This window comes from Leucoraja erinacea, chromosome 1 (assembly GCF_028641065.1).
Source record: "Leucoraja erinacea ecotype New England chromosome 1, Leri_hhj_1, whole genome shotgun sequence".
Classification (NCBI taxonomy): Eukaryota; Metazoa; Chordata; class Chondrichthyes; order Rajiformes; family Rajidae; genus Leucoraja; species Leucoraja erinaceus.
The window spans coordinates 96830240-96848849 of record NC_073377.1 but is presented as its reverse complement, the minus strand read 5'-3'; positions in this window follow the sequence as shown (position 1 = coordinate 96848849).

The window sequence follows — 18610 nt, the reverse complement described above, 5'->3', positions numbered from 1 at the left end:
TGATTTGTCGGCATGTGGAAATTGACGGGATAGCATGTGGAAGTTGACGGGATAGCATGCGGAGCAAGCATTTCACGGTATCTCTGTGCACGTGACAATAAATAAACAAAGAATAGAATCGGGTTCGAAGAACTTGTGAAGGGAATTCGAAATTTGCTGGGAAAAGAAATATTTGTAGGGCTGCAGTGAAACATTTGAATGATAAGCCAAAGGAACCTTTTCATTTTATGATTTTATGTAAAATATACAATTTTATATATATATATAAATAAATACACTGTTCAATTGCTACATTGTCAGGAATTATACAGATGTTACAGAATTATGTGGTAGGTATTAATTCAAATTCAAATGAGAACCAGTCTACAGAATACCTGTTTAGTGTACATTGCAACCAGTAATCAGTTTGAAAGTAAAGGGACAGTCTTGTTACCAAATAGTACTGTATATAGAGCACAGGTTACTGGCCCATGGCAGGAGGCTGGTTTGTGTGAGAGGTTCTCATGTGCATCAGCCAAATGTAAAATAATGCAATACGTTAACTGGTTTAGTTTAATTTAGCTTCGAGATACAGTGTGGAAACAGGCCCTTCGGCCTACCGAGTCCACTCCGACAAACAATTCCCCGTACACTGGTTTTATGTTATCCCAGTTTCGCACCCTACACACTAGGGCAAATTTGCAGAAGCCAATTAACCTACAAATCTGCACCTTTCGAATATGGGAGGAAACCGGTGCAAAACCATACAGTCACTGGGAGAACGTACACATTCCATACAGACAGCACTGTCTGTAGGCAACTGGTCTACATTAAACTAGGTACCTTCACCTTTAGTTACTTTGCACCATTGTGGTATAGATCAAGGAAGCTTCCAACCAGATCCATTTTGTCACTTGGTAGACAATAGGTGCAGGAGTAGGTCATTCGGCCCTTCGAGCCAGCACCGCCATTCAATGTGATCATGGCTGATCATCCCAAATCAGTACTCCATTCCTGCCTTCTCCCCATACCCCCTGACTCCGCTCTCTTTAAGAGCGCTATCTAGCTCTCTCTCTTGAAAGTATCCGGAGAACCTGCCTCCACCGCCCTCTGAGGCAGTGAATTCCACAGACTCATTGTAGCTTCTTGTACTGATGCTCCCCAATGTACGTAAAGGTTACGTCCCGCATACCCTTGCATAAGTCGGATGTTACATAAGTCGGAAACGGAAGTGCTACTGTGCATGTGTAAATTTACTATTCGATGTGGAAACCATGGGGGAGCTCCAACATGGAGACCATGGAGGAGTTCTCACACGGAGACCAAGTGGGAACTCCGACGTGATGACCACGGACGATTTCCGATGCGGAAACATCAGGTGAGTCTGGAGCGGAGTACCTAGGATATCCAACATAGAGACCACGCAGGTTCTCCAATGTGGACATCAGTGGGAAAGAATTGATTACTTAAGTGCAAGTTTACATTAGTCGCCCATTGTGTAAGTTGGTGAGTGCCTGTAATTGTGTTGAATCGCCTGCTGTTATTTTATATCGAAGTCACGTGAGTGACTACGTGAAGAGCCCGCCAGTCCGCATGCGCGTCAATACGTCAAACGTATGGCGCATGGACTTGCTGGGGAGAATGTCGGTTCCCCCAGCGGTAAGTTTAAGCACCTCTCAGATAAGTGAAAACTTGCACTGGGTGTGTTTGGTGTACTTTATTTTCAACAAGTCTCTAGGTTGTGACTATGGAAAAGCTTAGGACTAAACCAAGACGGGCCGCGGTAAAACCGGCAGCAGAAGACCGCGGCAGTGCGGGAAGCCGGCGGCTGTCCATTTCTACATCCAGAGTCGCTGGCAGCTGCCTCTGAATTGGCTCCTAAAGGGAGCAGCCTGGCAGCGCCGAAGGGGGGAAAAGCCAAAGCTAAAACAATGAGACAAGTCCTGTCGGACGATTCAGGCCAGGAGGATTCTGCTCCCACATCCATGTCTGATGCATTGGGCCGTTTGTCTCAGATGGAGCATCTTATGGAGAAGATGCTGGCACACAATATGCTCCGTGCTACAGTTCAATTCAAATGCCTGCTGCAGCTCCTGGTCCAGGGTTGCTATTTTCCTCCCACTCGGCCGAGGGGAGTGTCGGAGATCAGTATGCAGCTGACTCCGAATATGAATGTGTGCCGGAGGCCCATGCTGTAATGCGTGACGTGCATGATTCGCATACAGAAGAGTTGCCCGCTCTTGCCTCCAAATTTGCTGTTCCTTTGGGGACAGGCAAGCCACTTCAAGGGGAGTTGGCCAGCAGCCTCAGCTACCTCACTTCCCACCAGCTGAAGGAAGTGACTATGGTGGAAACGGCTGCGAGATATCCCAGTCCGGAGAATTGCACAACCTTAAATGTGCCCATAGTTAACGCCACTATTTGGGATAATATTGGGTCCAGTACAAGATCCAGAGAACTGAAGCCTCAAAGGATCCTGAGGCTATTGTCCTCGGGTATCACGGCGTTTGTTAGGTCAATCAATGAGGTTCAGTTATCGGAAGTTCAGCAGGATGCTATGGCACTACTGTGCAACGCTCATTTTGAAATCAACTGCTTCTGCCATCAAGCCAGAATTTAATCCAAAGTTCGCACATTTATGCAGGGCCAGCAATAATCAGCCTCCTAAATTCCTCTTCGGAGAAGACTTGAGCAAGCAGGTCAAGGACTTGCATGAGGAGTCAAAAGCTGCGGGCATGATCAAGCAGTTCCTACCCGGTCACGGGTGTTTTTTAGGCCAAGGCCCATTTCGCCCATCCTGGAAGATGCGGCAGCCTCGCGTCCCAACAGCTCAACATTTCAGAGCGAGGGGGAAAAGACAGAACGAAAATTAAGGTCCGCTGGCCCTGGTGTCAAACCACCTGTAACCTTTGAGGTAGGTGGCTCTTGTTCCATCAGTCACAGGGAATGTGCGGAGGAATTTCAAGTCGGTGGAAGGTTAAGTTCGTTCTTGCATGAATGGCGTCGGATAACTTCAGACCCGTTTATATTGCACAGTATAAAGGGTTTCAAAATTGAGTTTTTGCCTAACTCATTTCCACCTACACAAGATACGCCAAGTCGGACGTATACTTGCTCCAAACAAGAAACTTTAGATATGCAAGCGGAAATACACGCATTGCGCAAAAAAAGACTAATTGAGAGATCAATTCATGAAAAGGATCAATATATTCTACTCCAATATGTTCTCCAGGGAGAAGAAAGATGGTGGATGTCGTATCATCCTTGATTTGGCAAATTTCAACTCATATGTGCAGTATAGACATTTTAAAATGGAGAATTTCCTTACTACTAAGCAGCTAATTTCCGAGGGCTGCTTTATGGCATGCATCGATCTCAAGGATGCATATTATTCGATTCCGATTCACAAGGATCACCGGAGATATCTGAAGTTTAGCTGGATGGGCCAGCTGTGGCAGTTTAAAGTGTTACCTAATGGTATAAGCTCAGCCCCTTGGTTATTTACCAAACTGCTTAGACCAGTGCTCGGCTTGCTTAGAGCTAAAGAGCATATTATTATGGGCTATATAGATGATATTCTGATCATTGGGAGAACACTGCATTTGGCAAAACTAGCTGTTTCAGCTGCCAAGCTCAATTTTGAGAAATTGGGGTTTATCATCCATCCAGCCAAATCCAGATTGATACCAATTCGGGTATACTATCAACTCAGTGGAAATGTCTGTGACCTTGCCCACGGGGAAAAATTAGATTTAATGGAAGCTTGTTATAGTCTTCTGATTACAGAAAAACCATCTATTCGCCAGGTGGCTAGAGTAATTTGCAAAATAGTGGCTGCCTTTCCAGCCACACGGTTTGGGCCTTTGCATTATCGGAATCTGGAGCATGCAAATGATCAGGCAGTTAGCTTCCACAAAGGTCATTTCGACAGACCTATGCAGTTGATGCCAAAATCTAAATCGGAGTTACAATGGTGGACGGCCAATATACAACATTGCTCCGGAGGGTTTTTTGTCTAGTAAACCTACAACAACACTGCAGAGTGATACAAGTGCACTGAGATGGGGAGCTACTAACACCATCTCTAGTTGCGGTGGCAGATGGAACATGAACGAGTTACCATTTAGTCGTAAATATGGTATCAATTGAAGGCTTGAAGGCTTACTGTGGGAAGCTACATGTTAGACTTCAAATGGATAACACTACGGAAGTGGCATATATTAATCACATGGGTGGAAACAAATCGGTACCCTGTGATACTTTAGCTAATCTTGTTTGGAGTTGGTGTATAGACGGGAGAATTTGGATCTCAGCTGCTTCCTTGCTGGGAAGATTTAATAAGGGGGGGGGGGGGAATGTGTTCTTCTATGCTTTCCCTCCATTCTGCCTCGTTGCTTGCAAAAACTCATGCAAGAATTTGCATCGGGTATTTTAGTAGTGCCTAACTGGCCTTTACTGATAGGAGTATTAAAGAACCGTCCATGGTGGTTCATAGACATGAACATTTGCTTATTCAGCCCGTTTCTCGGGAACCTCATCCTCTACATGACAGAATTGACCTGTTAATTTGCAGAATCTGAGAAGACCTTTCGTGGGGCTCGGATTATCTGACCGGACGGTGGACGGAATCACTGCAGCTTGGCGTGATGGCATTAAGAAGCAGTACGTCTCATATATTAAACAATAGGAAGACTTTTGTGTCAATACTCATACAAGATACTTTACGGCAAATATAGCCAATGTGTTGGAATTTCTTTCAACCTTATATTTTGAGAAAAAAATGAGATAGCGCTATTAACACTGTTCGTAGTGCTTTGTCGTCATATTTGCTGCTGGGCTCTGGACACCATTCCGTCGGCTCTCACCCATTGGTATCCAAATTCATGAAGGGTATTTTTTAACAATAACGCTCCTAGGCCCAGATATCGGGAAGTATGGAACGTTAATATAGTATTAAGGCTGCTTTGCAGTTGGGCACCAGCTGCATCTTTATCTTTGGCCCAGCTCACCTATAAATTGGTCATGCTCATGGTGCTCGTTTCAACGCAACGAGTTCAGTCGTTACAGAAATTAAGGCTGGATAAGGCAGTTATATCCAATAATAAGGTAACCTTTTATATAGATGAGCTAATTAAGCAAAGTAGATCAGGTGCGCTAGGATTTAAGTTGGAGCTTTTGGCGTATCCACCAGATCGCAGATTACGTGTGGTTACATATATTAATGAATACATAAAGGTTGCAAAAGACCTTCGAGGCAGAGAACCGGCTGTCCGTCAGTCATAAAAAACCACATAGAAGGGTAACGGAGCAGACTCTAAAGATTGACGCGCATGCGGACTGGTGGGCTCTTCACAATAACCTCATTAAAAGAAGATCAAACTTCAAACGGTAAGTTCTCTTTTTATCTTTCTATTTTTGTTCTTAAATGTACAAATTTGATATTGAATAAAGACACTCAAATACAACTTCAGTGTTTCTGTATAACTCAGTTCACAATCACAACATAATCAAGTCCCATTGAACTAATTATCTGGTAAATTAAACTAAATCCTCTGATAATTTAGAAACTGGTTTTGTGTTAAACAGGTATTCATTAACATTTCACATATGACCATGATGCCGTGTGCTTTATTTTACAAGGGTGAACACAGTGTGGAAGCCACCATCAATGAAAAAGAATGCAGCAATCATTGGCTACTGGCCATCACCTAAAACAACATGAACCTAATCGGAATTTTTCTCTGTACTTCATGGCGGTGTTTATTATGCTGCGTGGGCTCTTTCATGATTTAAAATAGCAAATAAGTTCCTTTCATTTTGGATTCAAACAATCAGATGCACTTGTCAGTTTAGACATTGAAATGGATTAAAAAGGTGACATTGTTTTTTCAGGATAGTAGACCGGAGAGAGTCGGGCATGTTTGTTCCCTGCTAGGCGATGACCTTCATCGTGGGTGGTCAGAGGAGCCTGTAGTAGTTGCCTTTTCTTATACACCAGCAATCTATCTTGTTCCACAGGTTGTTCCTTAGACAGCGATGGATGTGTTCTCCTGTTCAAGTGAAAATGCCTGGCAGGAGGGCTGACACCATCTGAATTCATTCAATAGTCTTTAGCCTCTTCTCATGCACTCATTCATTGGGGGTTAGCTACAGGGTTCATTTGGACATTCTGTGTCTTTGTTAACTCCATCATGTTTGGGTACTGAAGTAATATGTAGTTTTCACAAGTTATAGGAGTCTACTCTGCCATTCAATCATGGCTGATCTCTGCCTCCTGATCCCATTTACTGCCTTCTCCCCATAACACTTGACACCTGTTCTAATCAAGAATTTGTCTATCTCTGCCTTAAAAATATCCACTGACGGCCTCCACAGCCCTCTGGGGCAATGAGTTTTAATGACAGTACAATTGTAGGCAAGGTCGGTTAATAAGTAAGTAAATAAGTAAGTTTATTGGCCAAATATTCACATACAAGGAATTTGCTTTGGTGCTCCGCCCACAAGTAACAACATGACATACAGTGACAGTTACGAATCTCAGAAAATACTAAACATTAATAATAATAAAACATTAATGATAAAACACCATTGATCAAGCATGTGAACCAACAAAATACCAGATCACAGGAGGCTACAGATTTTTGGATGTTGAGTAGAGCAACTACTCGTGGATAAAAACAGTTTTTATATCTGGCTGTGGCAGCTTTGACAATCCAGAGTTGCCTTCCAGAGGGAAGTGGTTCAAAGAGTTTGTGGCCAGGATGAGAGGGGTCCGAGATGATCTTGCCCGCTCGCTTCCTGGCCCTTGCAGTGTACGGTTCATAAATGGAGGGAAGGTTACAGCCTCTGCTGATTGGATTATTCGCTGCTACCTCCGGGTGTCGTGTTTGGTGGCTGAGCCAAACCAGACCATGATGGAGAAGGTGAGAACAGACTCTACGATGGCCGTGTAGAATTGGATCATAATTGCCTGTGGCAGATTGTGCTTCCTCAGCTGCCACAGGAAGTACATCCTCTGTTGTGCCTTTTTGACTGTGGAGTCGATGGTAGCCCCCCACTTAAGGTCCTTGGAGATGATGGTTCCCAGGAACTTAAAAGACTCCACAGATGTGACTGTGGTGTTGTTGATGGTGAGTGGGGTGAGGGGAGGGGGAGCTCTCCTAAAGTCTACAATCAATTCCACTGTCTGCAATCAATTCCACTGTTGAAGACGTAATGCATCTTCAAATGGCACATCTCATTGAATGGACAGCCAGTGTCCCACAATGTACCGCAGCCCTAAGCCCATCTTCCCATCTCCAGCCTCCCATCACGTACTTACCGACAATCTCCATCAATGACATTTATAATTCTTATCGTACTTAATACTGCAGCAAGCTTAGTATTGAGACAATGCCATAGTCCCCAACCACAACAGATGTTTAGCTCTTTGACCATGGCAGTACATTATATATGGCATTCATTGATATACTTACTTTTCTGATGGGGTGTTGGTATATAATCATAGGAGAGGCAGATAACTGGAAGGAAATAAGCAACTTCCACTCCCTAAATAAGAGTGAGCACTCATCGTTACTGAGATATTTGCCAGTGACTATAGACATTACTTTAGACTTTAGAGATAGTGCAGAAACAGGCCCTTCAGTCTACCGAGCACATGCCGACCAGCAATCCCCGTACACTAGCACTATCCTACATTAGAGACAATTTACATTTTTAACTGTACAAACCTGTATGTCTTTGGAGTGTGGGAGGAAACCCACTCGTTACCAGGGAGAACGTAGAAACTCCGGATAGACAGCTCCTGTAGTCAGGATCGAACTCGGGTCTCTAGCACTATAAGGCATCAACTCTACCACAGATTAGATTAGATTAGATTTGTTTATTGTCATTCAGACCTTTCGATCTGAATGAAATTTTGTTTCCCTGCAGTCATACATATAATTAAAAAATGACAAAAACACACAATCAACACAAATTTAACATCCACCACAGTGAGTTCACCAAACACCTCCTCACTGTGGTGGAAGGCAAAGGCACAGTCCTGCTGTGCCATCCTCAGGGAGGGAGGAGCTGAAACTTAAGAACAGCATCGTCATATCTATTCTTCCTGAATTATTTTCTGCTATACAAGTTGTGGATTGTGCAGCCAAGCAACTCTTCAAAGGTTCAAAGGTCTGTTTATTGTCACATTTGCCAATTAAGGCACAGTGAAACTAGAATGACCATACAGCCACACTAAAAAAAAGCAACAAGACACACAACTACATAAAAGTTAGTGTAAACATCCACCGCAACGGATTCTCCACATTCCTCACTGTGACGGAAGACAATAAAGTCCAATTTTCGTCCTCTTTATTTTTACTTTTCCCTCCACCCAATTGCCCACTCACCACAGCTTTATTCCCCCGTCTTTCCTGTCAGTTAGCCACGTACTACTGGACAGCTGTGAAAGAACAAGTTCCTAAATTAGAAATTTCCTTGGACAACACTTTCAGAAAAAATTGTGGTGAAGCTGAAAATTGGTTTAATGTGATGCAGAGGAAAATTGCAAGCATTTTGTTTGCCTTAGCTCTATCAGAAAATTCACCTGCTGACATTCTGATGGAATTACACACAAAATGCTGGAGTTATGCCCCTGTCCCACTTAGGAAACCTGAACGGAAACCTCTGGAGATTTTGCCCACCCAAGATTTCCGTGTGGTTCCCGGAGGTTGCAGGTGGTTGCCGGAGGTTGCAGGTAGTGGAAGCAGGTAAGGAGACTGACAAAAACCTCCGGGAACCGCACGGAAGCCTTGGGTGGGGCGCAAAGTCTCAGGAGGTTTCCGTTCAGGTTTCCTAAGTGGGACAGGGGCATATATAACTCAGCAGCATCTCTGGAGAAAAGGAACAGGTGCATTTCGGGTCTCGTTTTGGTTCCTTTTCTCCAGAGATGCCGCTGAGTTACTCCAGCATTTGTGTCTATCGTCAGTGTAAACCAACATCAGTAGTTCCTTCCTACACATTTTGGTGGGATTAGTTTGTTCTTGTACCTTTCTTTCAGAATAAAACTTTCCACGTGCAATCACCAAACATTTTCAATCTCATTGCTCTGAGTAGTTACACTTATTTACCCATGGAACTGACCAACTCAAAAACAATCCTGTTTTCATCTGAAACCATCCTGTTTAAAGGACCAATATGCAAATCCAGCCTGACTGCTGTGATTATTCACATCACGTTCTAAGGTGCTCTCAGCTTCGTGGGCTGGGGACCATTCCAGGCTGCCGACCTCTGCCACATGTCATAGTTTGCTCTCACTGCTGCATTTAGGAGATCACGAAAGCTGTATACTTAAGGAGAGATGATTACATTTACCTTTACTTCACCAGAAAGGAGCAGGTTGGCCAGGTACAGGATTAAGTTACAGCCTTTCCCAAAGTGCAGTCATCCAAACACTGCATTTATCTAGTTTTGCTCCTTTCATAGAATTCTCTGGCTGCCTCCTGCCAAGACCACTTCTGATAGAAAATTACAAGAGGTTAGTCAAAATATTCTTCCCATGGTAGGGGTGTCAATAAAACAAGAGAGGAAAGAGGGGATCTGAAGGAAACATGTTTCACACTGAGTGTTGGTATCTGCAATGCACTACCCAAAGAACTGGTGGAATCAGAATGGCTACTATGTTTAAGAGCTATTATAGACAGGTACATGAATAATACCACGAGGTCGCGCAATTTGTGTGCCAAGGACACGTAAGTGGGATAGGCCCTTTAGTTTCACTGTTCGTATCCCTTTGTTATCATCTCTTCCACTGCCAAGAATGGACCATTGTGGGCTCCACCTTTCCTTGATCATCGATGCTGGCTTTGATTTGTTCTTTTCATACCTTTGATTCTTTCGTTCTTTGTACCCCCTCATACCTCCAGTTTCCCTCCCTCCCCTAACTCTCATTCTAAAAAAGGGTCTCAACATCAAACGTCGCCTATTCCTGTTGTCCAGAGATGTTGCCTGACCCGCTGAGTTACTCCAGCAGTCTGTGTGTCTATCCCGGGAATAGTCATCCTTAGATTACACCCGGTGTCTTCGAGGGTGACTTTAACATCCCTAACATTGGCTGGGATTAGCTCCGTGTCAATGGCTCGGGAAGGAAAGAACTGGTTAGGTGAACCCAAGACGGTTTCTTCAAACAGTGTGTGGAACACAAGAAGGAAACATACTGGAACTTTTGTTGGGAAATGAGCTTGCCAGGTGACTAGTGTTACAGTGGAAGAGTATTTTAGGGGATAATTATCACAACACCATCATTTTTAGATTGCTTTGAATAGAGAGAAGGCTGGATGTTGCAGGAAGGTATTAAATTGGAGTAAGGCAAATTATAACGAAACTAGGCAAGAGCTCATGAGGTTACAGCTTTGTGTATTCTCTAGCCACAGGGGAGGTCCAAGAGACCTGGTGAATGGCCAATGTTGTGGCTTTATTTAAGAAAGAATCCAGGGAATTGTAGACCGATGAGCCTAACGTCAGTGGTAGGGAAACTATTGGAGAGAATTATTCAAGATCGGATTTACTCTCATGTAGGGACAGTCAGCATGGCTTTGTACGTGACAGGTCATGTCTTACTAACTTGATCAAGTTTTTTGAGGAGGTGATGAAGGTGATCAATGAGGTTGCGTAGTGGATGTTGTCTACGTGGTTTTTAGCAAGGCATTTGATTAAGTTCCCCATGATACGCTCTTCCAGCAGATTGAAATGTGTGGGATTAACAGTGACTTGGTCGTATGGATTCAGAACTGGTTTACTGATAGAAGACAGATGGTTTTAATGGAAGGACAATATTCAGGCTAGAGGTCTGTAACCCGAGGAGATCTGCAGGGAGCTGTGCCGGTCCGCTGCTGTTCGTCAAACAGTTTATATAAATGACTTGGACATAAACGTAGATATGTTGGTTAGTAAGTTTGCAGATAACACCAAGATTGCTGAGGTTGCGGACTGTGAGGAATGCTGTCAAAGTATACATTATGATATAGATCAGCTACAGAAATGGGCAGATAGTGTTTAATCCAGGCAAGTGTTGCACTTTGGAATGTAAAGGGAAAATATGCAATTAATGGCATGATCCTTAACAGCATTCATATACAGACATATTTCGGAGTCCAAGTCCCTAAAAGTGGCATCACAAGTAGATAGACTCGTTAAAAAAAAGGCATACGATATGCTTGCCTTCATTGGTCAGGCTATTGAGTGTAAGAGTCGGGAAGTTATGATGTAACTTTACAGGACTTTGGTTAGGACGCATTTGGAGTGTTGCATGCAGTTCTGGTCAACCCACTGCAGAAAGGATGTAAACGGAGTTTTGGAAGGGGTGTAGAGGAGATTTGCTAGAATTATACTTTGGATTAGGGGGATACAGAGGGATTGGATGGACTAAGATTGTTTTCTCTGGAATGCCGGAGATTGCAGGGAGATCTGACAGGAATATATAAAATTATGAGAAGCTTGGATAGGGTAAACAGTTAGAACCTTCCCCCAGGATTGAAAAATCAAATGCTAGATGGCATAACTTTAAGGTGAGGAGGGAAAACTTTAAAGGAGATGTGTGGAACAAGATTTTTACACAGAGTGGTGAGTTCCTGGAATGCACTGCCTGGGGTGGTGGTTAAGTCAGGTACCATAATGGCATTGAACAGATTTTTGGATGGTCATATGGATATGCAGGGAATGGAGGGATTTGAATTATGTGCAGGCAGATGAGTTGGTTTCAGCATCATGGTCAGCACAGACACTGTGGGCCGAATGGCCTGTTCCTGTATTGTACTGTTCTATGTGCTATGTTCTTAATTCAATGTTTATGAAGACCCCAAAAGGTCTTAGAAACATAGAAACATAGAAAATAGGTGCAGGAGTAGGCCATTCGGCCCTTCAAGCCTGCACCGCCATTCGATATGATCATGGCTGATCATCCAACTCGGTATCCCATCCCTGCCTTCTCTCCATACCCCCTGATCCCTTTAGCCACAAGTGCCACATCTAACTCCCTCTTAAATATAGCCAATGAACTGGCCTCAACTACCTTCTGTGGCCGATAATTCCACAGATTCACCACTCTCTGTGTAAAAAATGATTTTCTCATCTCGGTCCTAAAAGACTTCCCTCTTATCCTTAAACTGTGACCCCTAGTTCTGGACTTCCCCAACAGCAGGAATAATCTTCCTGCATCTAGCCTGTCCAACCCTTTAAGAATGTTGTAAGTTTCTGTAAGATCCCCCCTCTATCTTCTGAATTCCAGTGTGTCTTGCGTCCAATGAACACACCATTCAGCAATTTTGTCATGAATAATCACGATCTTTAGCATGATGGCAGCATTAATTTTACAAGTATATGTTTTTTTTTGCTGACTAGCCAAATCTATCAAAATTCAGAAATGCACAGATGTTTACAGAAAGGTTAAAAATTAATTGAGGGCTCTACCTTAAATGACGATTAAAGCTGTGGTTTAATCGTCACACTCTTATCTCTTGGACAGATAGTGGGTTCAAGTCAAACTCCAGGCACTTGCGAATACAATCCAAGCTGCCACAGAATGCAGTATTCAGAATGAGTGGTACATTATTGAAAGTGTCTTTCGGATGTGAGGTTTAAACTGAGGCTCTGTCTGCTTTCCCATTTAAACAATTCCATTCTTTTGTAAAAGACAGAGGAATTCTATTAGTGTCCTGGTCAATATTTAACCCTGAACCATGTCACTAATGTTATGGGGACCTGTGTGCAAATTGGTCACCATATTTCTAATCTAACTGTATGAGTTGCACCTCTTATAGAGGTGAATAAAATCGTGAGAGGAATAGATCGGGTAGATGCACAAAGTCTCTTGCCCTGAATAGGTAAATCGAGGACCAGAGGACATTGGTTAGACAAGTTAGACAAGTACATGAATTGGACAGGTTTGGAGGGATATGGACCAAACATAGACAGGTGGGACTAGTATAGCTGGAACATGTTAGCCAGTGTGGGCAAGTTAGGCCAAAGGGCCTGTTGCCACGCTGTATCTCTCTATGTAGAATTTACTTTATGTAGGAAGGGACTGCAGATGCTGGTTTAAACCAAAGATAGACACAAAATGCTGGAGCAACTGGAGGTCTCACCCATTCCTTCTCTCCAGAGATGCTACCTGTCACACTGAGTTACTCCCGCATTTTGTGCCTATCTAGAATTTACTTTGTTGGCTTTAAGGGACTTGGGGGCATCCTGGGGACATGAACGCAATTTGTTTCATGTTTTTCAAATACAAGTGCAGATTATTTGAGTGAACATATTTTTTGCAATTTAAAAATGTGAACATTTTCATTGTATTTACTCTGATCATTTGAGTGCATATGTATACACTGATGATGTGTTGCAAAGCTTACTGTCAATGTTCGTTAATTCTGTTATCCAAATTTTTGTTACATTTCTTCTGTTAAATGTTTCATATTATCAGTTCCTGAGGCCTGGATCTCGCTGTTCTGCGTTGCCAATTGCAAGCAGTCTTTTAAGCAGGAGTAAACCTGTACTTCCAGAAGCATTGCCAGTGCAAACTCCGGAAACTACAGTTCCGGAACACCAGATCTGTCGATTCATTCTGCCCTTGGATTCCACATGGAGCAGTGAAGCCCAGTCTTGCCGACTTTTGTTTCCATTCAGGAATTTCTTCCCAATCCTGCATCAGGTTAGACAAGTCCTTTCGTTATCAAAAGGGTTGCCGTCTGTAGATTTGGAAGGAAATGAGAAAATATTAACGTTATTAATTATTTTACTTGCATACTTTTAAATCTTAATCACAACTTTAAGGCTGTTTTAGACGTAATCCATTTTATCAGATTCAGATTCAGATTCAATCTTTATTGTCATTGTGCAGAGTACAGTACAGAGGCAATGATTTATCAAACAATTCTTGAATTATCTTTGTATTCGTAGTTTTGAAATGACCCTGAACGTCAGACTTAAGAACTGTTAAATTCCAATTGTGTCGGAAGGAACTGCAGATGCTGGTTTTCACCGAATATAGACACAAAATGCTGTGTATTTAACGATGTCTGATTCTGAAGAAGGGTTTTGTCCTGAAATGTTACCCATTCCTTCTATCCAGAGATGCTACCTGTCCAGCTGAGTGACTCCAGCATTTTGTGTCTTTTTTTGTAATCCAGAATCTGCAGTTCCTTTTTTCTACATGTTAAATGACTTTGCTGCCTGGAACATATTCAAGAAGCTTTAGGTGGCAAGGTTCCTCTCTGTTGGTGCTGAGGTCATGTTTGTGGACTCAGGATGGTTTGGTCCAGAGAGATTGAAGCTCCCAATCTGAGCCATGCAACCATGGGGAAGCGAGGGTCTTGGTTTGAATTCTGGCAAAGGCACTGGGGTTTCAAGTTCCCCTTTCAAGATCTGGCCCTCTGCCATCTTTTAGGATAGATTACCTTGTAATTGCACCACATGGTCACTGGGTGGCACTCTGAGCAGCTTTGGCTGTTCTCAAATTTCAGCCAACTCTTCTGTTCCAAATTTACAGGTCAAATTTTTAATCAGTTGTTTTTTGCATTGTGTTTTTTCCCCTATCTATAGGTTATAGATATGGATATTTTCCGTATCCTCTCCTTTACTAATGTTTGTAAAACGTTGGATTTTGTTTCCTGAGTCTTCTTATTGAACTGCTCATCCTGTTGCCAACTTTGACTGGCTGTGTTCCCAGAGGTTTCATTACATCCGCCTTGCCCAGTCAAACAGCCCGTCCCCAGCGTATTTATAACTGATCGACAGAAACACTCAGAGAAAATTAAAGAAACAGAGTTCTTTGTTAAAGTGCTGTGATTCTTCACTTGTGTCTGTGAGATTAATTTTGGATTCTTGGGGATGGAAGGAGAATTGACAATCCCGGTTCATGACTGTTCTCCACTTAGCTTGGAGCCTTTCTGCTATTTTGTGACTGTTGTAAATTGAAACAAATGTATTTTGTAATAAGGATAGCATACTGACCCACTTTCAGCCATGATCAGCCATGATCATATTGAATGGCGGTGCTGGCTCGAAGGGCCGAATGGCCTACCTACTCCTGCACCTATTTTCTATGTTTCTATGTTTCCAATGTGTTTATGCTACAAATATGGCTGCTGACTCCATGATTATGTGCCTGCTCAGTGCTTCCCCTAGAGATCTGCAGCCTTGCTTTAAAGTGACCAGCTCCCCTGCACACCAGTGCTTCTCTCTCCATAGAATCATAGAAACATAGAAACATATTAGGTGCAGGAGTAGGCCATTCGGCCCTTCGAGCCTGCACCGCCATTCAATATGATCATGGCTGATCATCCAACTCAGTATCCCGTACCTGCCTTCTCTCCATACCCCCTGATCCCCTTAGCCAGAAGGGCCACATCTAACTCCCTCTTAAATATAGCTAATGAACTGGCCTCAACTACCCTCTGTAGCAGAGAGTTCCAGAGATTCGCCACTCTCTGTGTGAAAAAAGTTCTTCTCATCTGATGCCTGCTTCAGTACTTGGCTGCTCCTTCTCCCCCACCCATCCAGCCCTCACACCCCTCCCTCTCCCCAATGTAATTGCTCTTGGACAATCCTTTGCTTCTTCATTCTGCTTTTCAGTTCCATTCACTCCATCCTCGCCTCCACTTTCACACCCCTCCTTCAAAACCATTCCTTTCATTTTGAGGAAGGATCTCGACCCGACAGGTGGCCTGTCCATTCCCCCACACATAGATACTGCCTGACCCACTGAGTTCCTCCAGAACCTTGTGGTTTCACTCAAGATTCCAGCATCTGCAGTTCCTTATGGCTCCCTTTCCTTGTTTCTCTTCTCCCCACACCAGCCTGCCCATGCACTCAACACACAAGTTGCATGATCCTTTCAGTTTAATATCAGATAATTTAAACTTTTAGACTTTAGAGATGCAGCGTGGAAACAGGTGCTTCAGCCCACTGAGTCTGCACCGACCAATGACCACCCCATACACTAGCACTATCCTCCACACGCTAGGGACAATTTACAATTTACAGAAGACAATTAACCTACAAACCTGTACATCTGTGGAGTGTGGTAAGAAACCAGAGCACCCGGAGAAAACCCACAGGGTCACAGGAAGAACGTCCAAATTCCATACAGACAGCACCCGTAGTCAGGATTAAATGCAGGTACCTGGCACTGCAAGGCAGCAACTGTAGCCACTGTGCCACTCCTAAATAGCTTCTGACCTCCATGAGCAACATCGTATGATTACAACAAGACAACAGAACATTGAGCTGCTGTGATTTTTTTTAACTAACCCCTATCTCCTGGAGACCAAATGTCTGGGCAGACCCATTGTATCAGCCTGTCCCATTGAAACTATTTCTTGCTCCATTGACTCCATCCTCTGTCCTTAGTCCAATCGCTTCCCAATTCCATCCACAACACCTCTAATGTCTCTCCGCCATTTTCAGTTTTCAATTCCCAGCCAGTCATCTTCACCATAGTATACCTCTAACCCACTGCAGGATGGTCTGAGAACTCTCCTTGTCTTCCTCAACCAGTTCTCCTCCACCAACACACTCATTCACCAGGCTGAACTCATTCTCATATCCAATAATGATTTCTCGTTCAATTCAACTAATTTTCTTCAGATCAAGGCTGCAGCCATGAGAACTCATGTGGGTCTAAGTAACACCTGTATTTCTCCATTATTACATTCATCCTAAATTGAACCATAAGAATTTATGAAAAAGGGTCCCGGCCCGAAATGTCGCCCATCCATGTCCTCCAGAGATGCTGCCTGACCCACTGAGATCTTCCAGCACATTGTGCCCTTTTTTGTAAACCAGCATCTGCAGTTCCTTGTGTCTAGGTAAGAATGTATGTTGGCCTGAAGATTTAATTAGACTTTTACATTAGACTGTAGAGATACAGTGTGGAAACAAGCCCTTTGGCCTACTGAGTTTGCACCAGCCAGCGATCCCCACACTCTAACACTATCCAACACTCTCCAGGGCCAATTTACAATTTTACCAAGCCAATTAGCTTACAAACCTGTATGGCTTTGGAGTGTGGGAGGAAACCGGAGTTCCTGGCGAAAACCCATGCGGTCACAGGGAGAATGTGCAAACTCCGTACAGACAGCAACCGTAGTCAGGATTGAACCCAGATTTCTGATGCTGTAAGACAGCAGCTCTATCGCTGTGCCACTGTGGTGGCCTCGTAATTTCTCCTCCATTCCCCGCCATTTTAATTGCCTTCTGCCAGGTGCTTGTTCCAGTAGAACCTCAATAATTTGATTTTTTATTATTGTTACATGTACCAAGGTAGAGCGAATAGGTTTGTTTTGAATGCCATTCAAGCAGATTAGATATACCATACATAAATACAATGGACTCTGACTCAAGTACTTGGGATAAAGCAAATGGGAAGATAGAGAGTGCAGAATATAGTTCTCAGCATTGCAGCATTTTGTAGCACATCAATTCCTTAGACAAAGTCCAATGTCCTGAGTGGGATAGATCTGAATCAGACAGCAACTTGCTTATGGATAGTCCATTCAAAAGCCTGATAACGGAGGGGAAGAACCTCTGTGGTAATACGTTCAAGCTTCTGTATCGGCGTTTGTCGGCGCGACTCTGTCTTGCAGCGGCCCCTACAGCCTGTCTGTCTTTTTTTATTTTTTGTCTTGTTAAATGTAGTTGTTTGTGTTTTTTAAATAGTTTTTTTAACTGTGTATATGCGGGGGACGGGGGGAGGGAAGGGGGAACATTTTTAAACTCTCTTCCCTGTACGTGAGACCCAACCTTTTTCCTGTCGGGTCTCCGTTGTCGTTGGGGCCTAGCGCCGTGGAGCGGTCTCCAGCCTGAACGACCTGGAGGCTCCAGTCAAGGAGCCTGCGGAGCTGCGGACTTACCATCGTGGGGCTGGCCGGTATCGGAGCGTGGGGAGCGGTGGTGACTCGCTGCTGCGGCTCGACCACGTAGCCCAGAGGTTCCAGCTGCAGCCGCAGGTCCTGTGGACTGACGGGACATCGGGAGCGCGTGGGTCCGGGTGGAGAGACCGCTTTCCGGAGCTCCCGCAACGCGTCTTCTCTAGCCCGAGTCACGGGGTTTGAACGACCCGGAGCGGGGCCCTACATCGCCCCACGTGGCCTAAAGTGGCCGTGGGACTTATCATCGCCCGCCTGGGGCTTGGACATCGGGAGAGAAATGGAAAACAGGGGAGAGAAAAGACTTTGCCTTCCATCACAGTGGGTTCACTGTGATGGATGTTTTTGTAAATTGAATTGTGTGCATGTCTGTATGATATTGTCTTTGTTTGTATGGCTGTGGAAACGCAGTTTCGTTTGAGCCTCAATGAGGTTCAAATGACATGTAATAAATATTGATATTGATTGATTGATTGATTGATTCTACCGGATGGGAGCAGGGAGAGGATGGAATGGTCGGCCAAGTCTTTGATAATGATGGCTGCCTTTCTGAGACAGAGGAAGCGTAGATGGAGTCAATGATCGGGGAGTCTGGGTAATGGATTACTGTAAATGAATGATAAAGCGATGAGACTCTATTACTTATCTCTACTGTAAATACATCTGTTTCTCTTTTAACAGTTATTTAGCAGCAAATACAAAGAAGGAAAACCTTGTCCCAGTTGTTT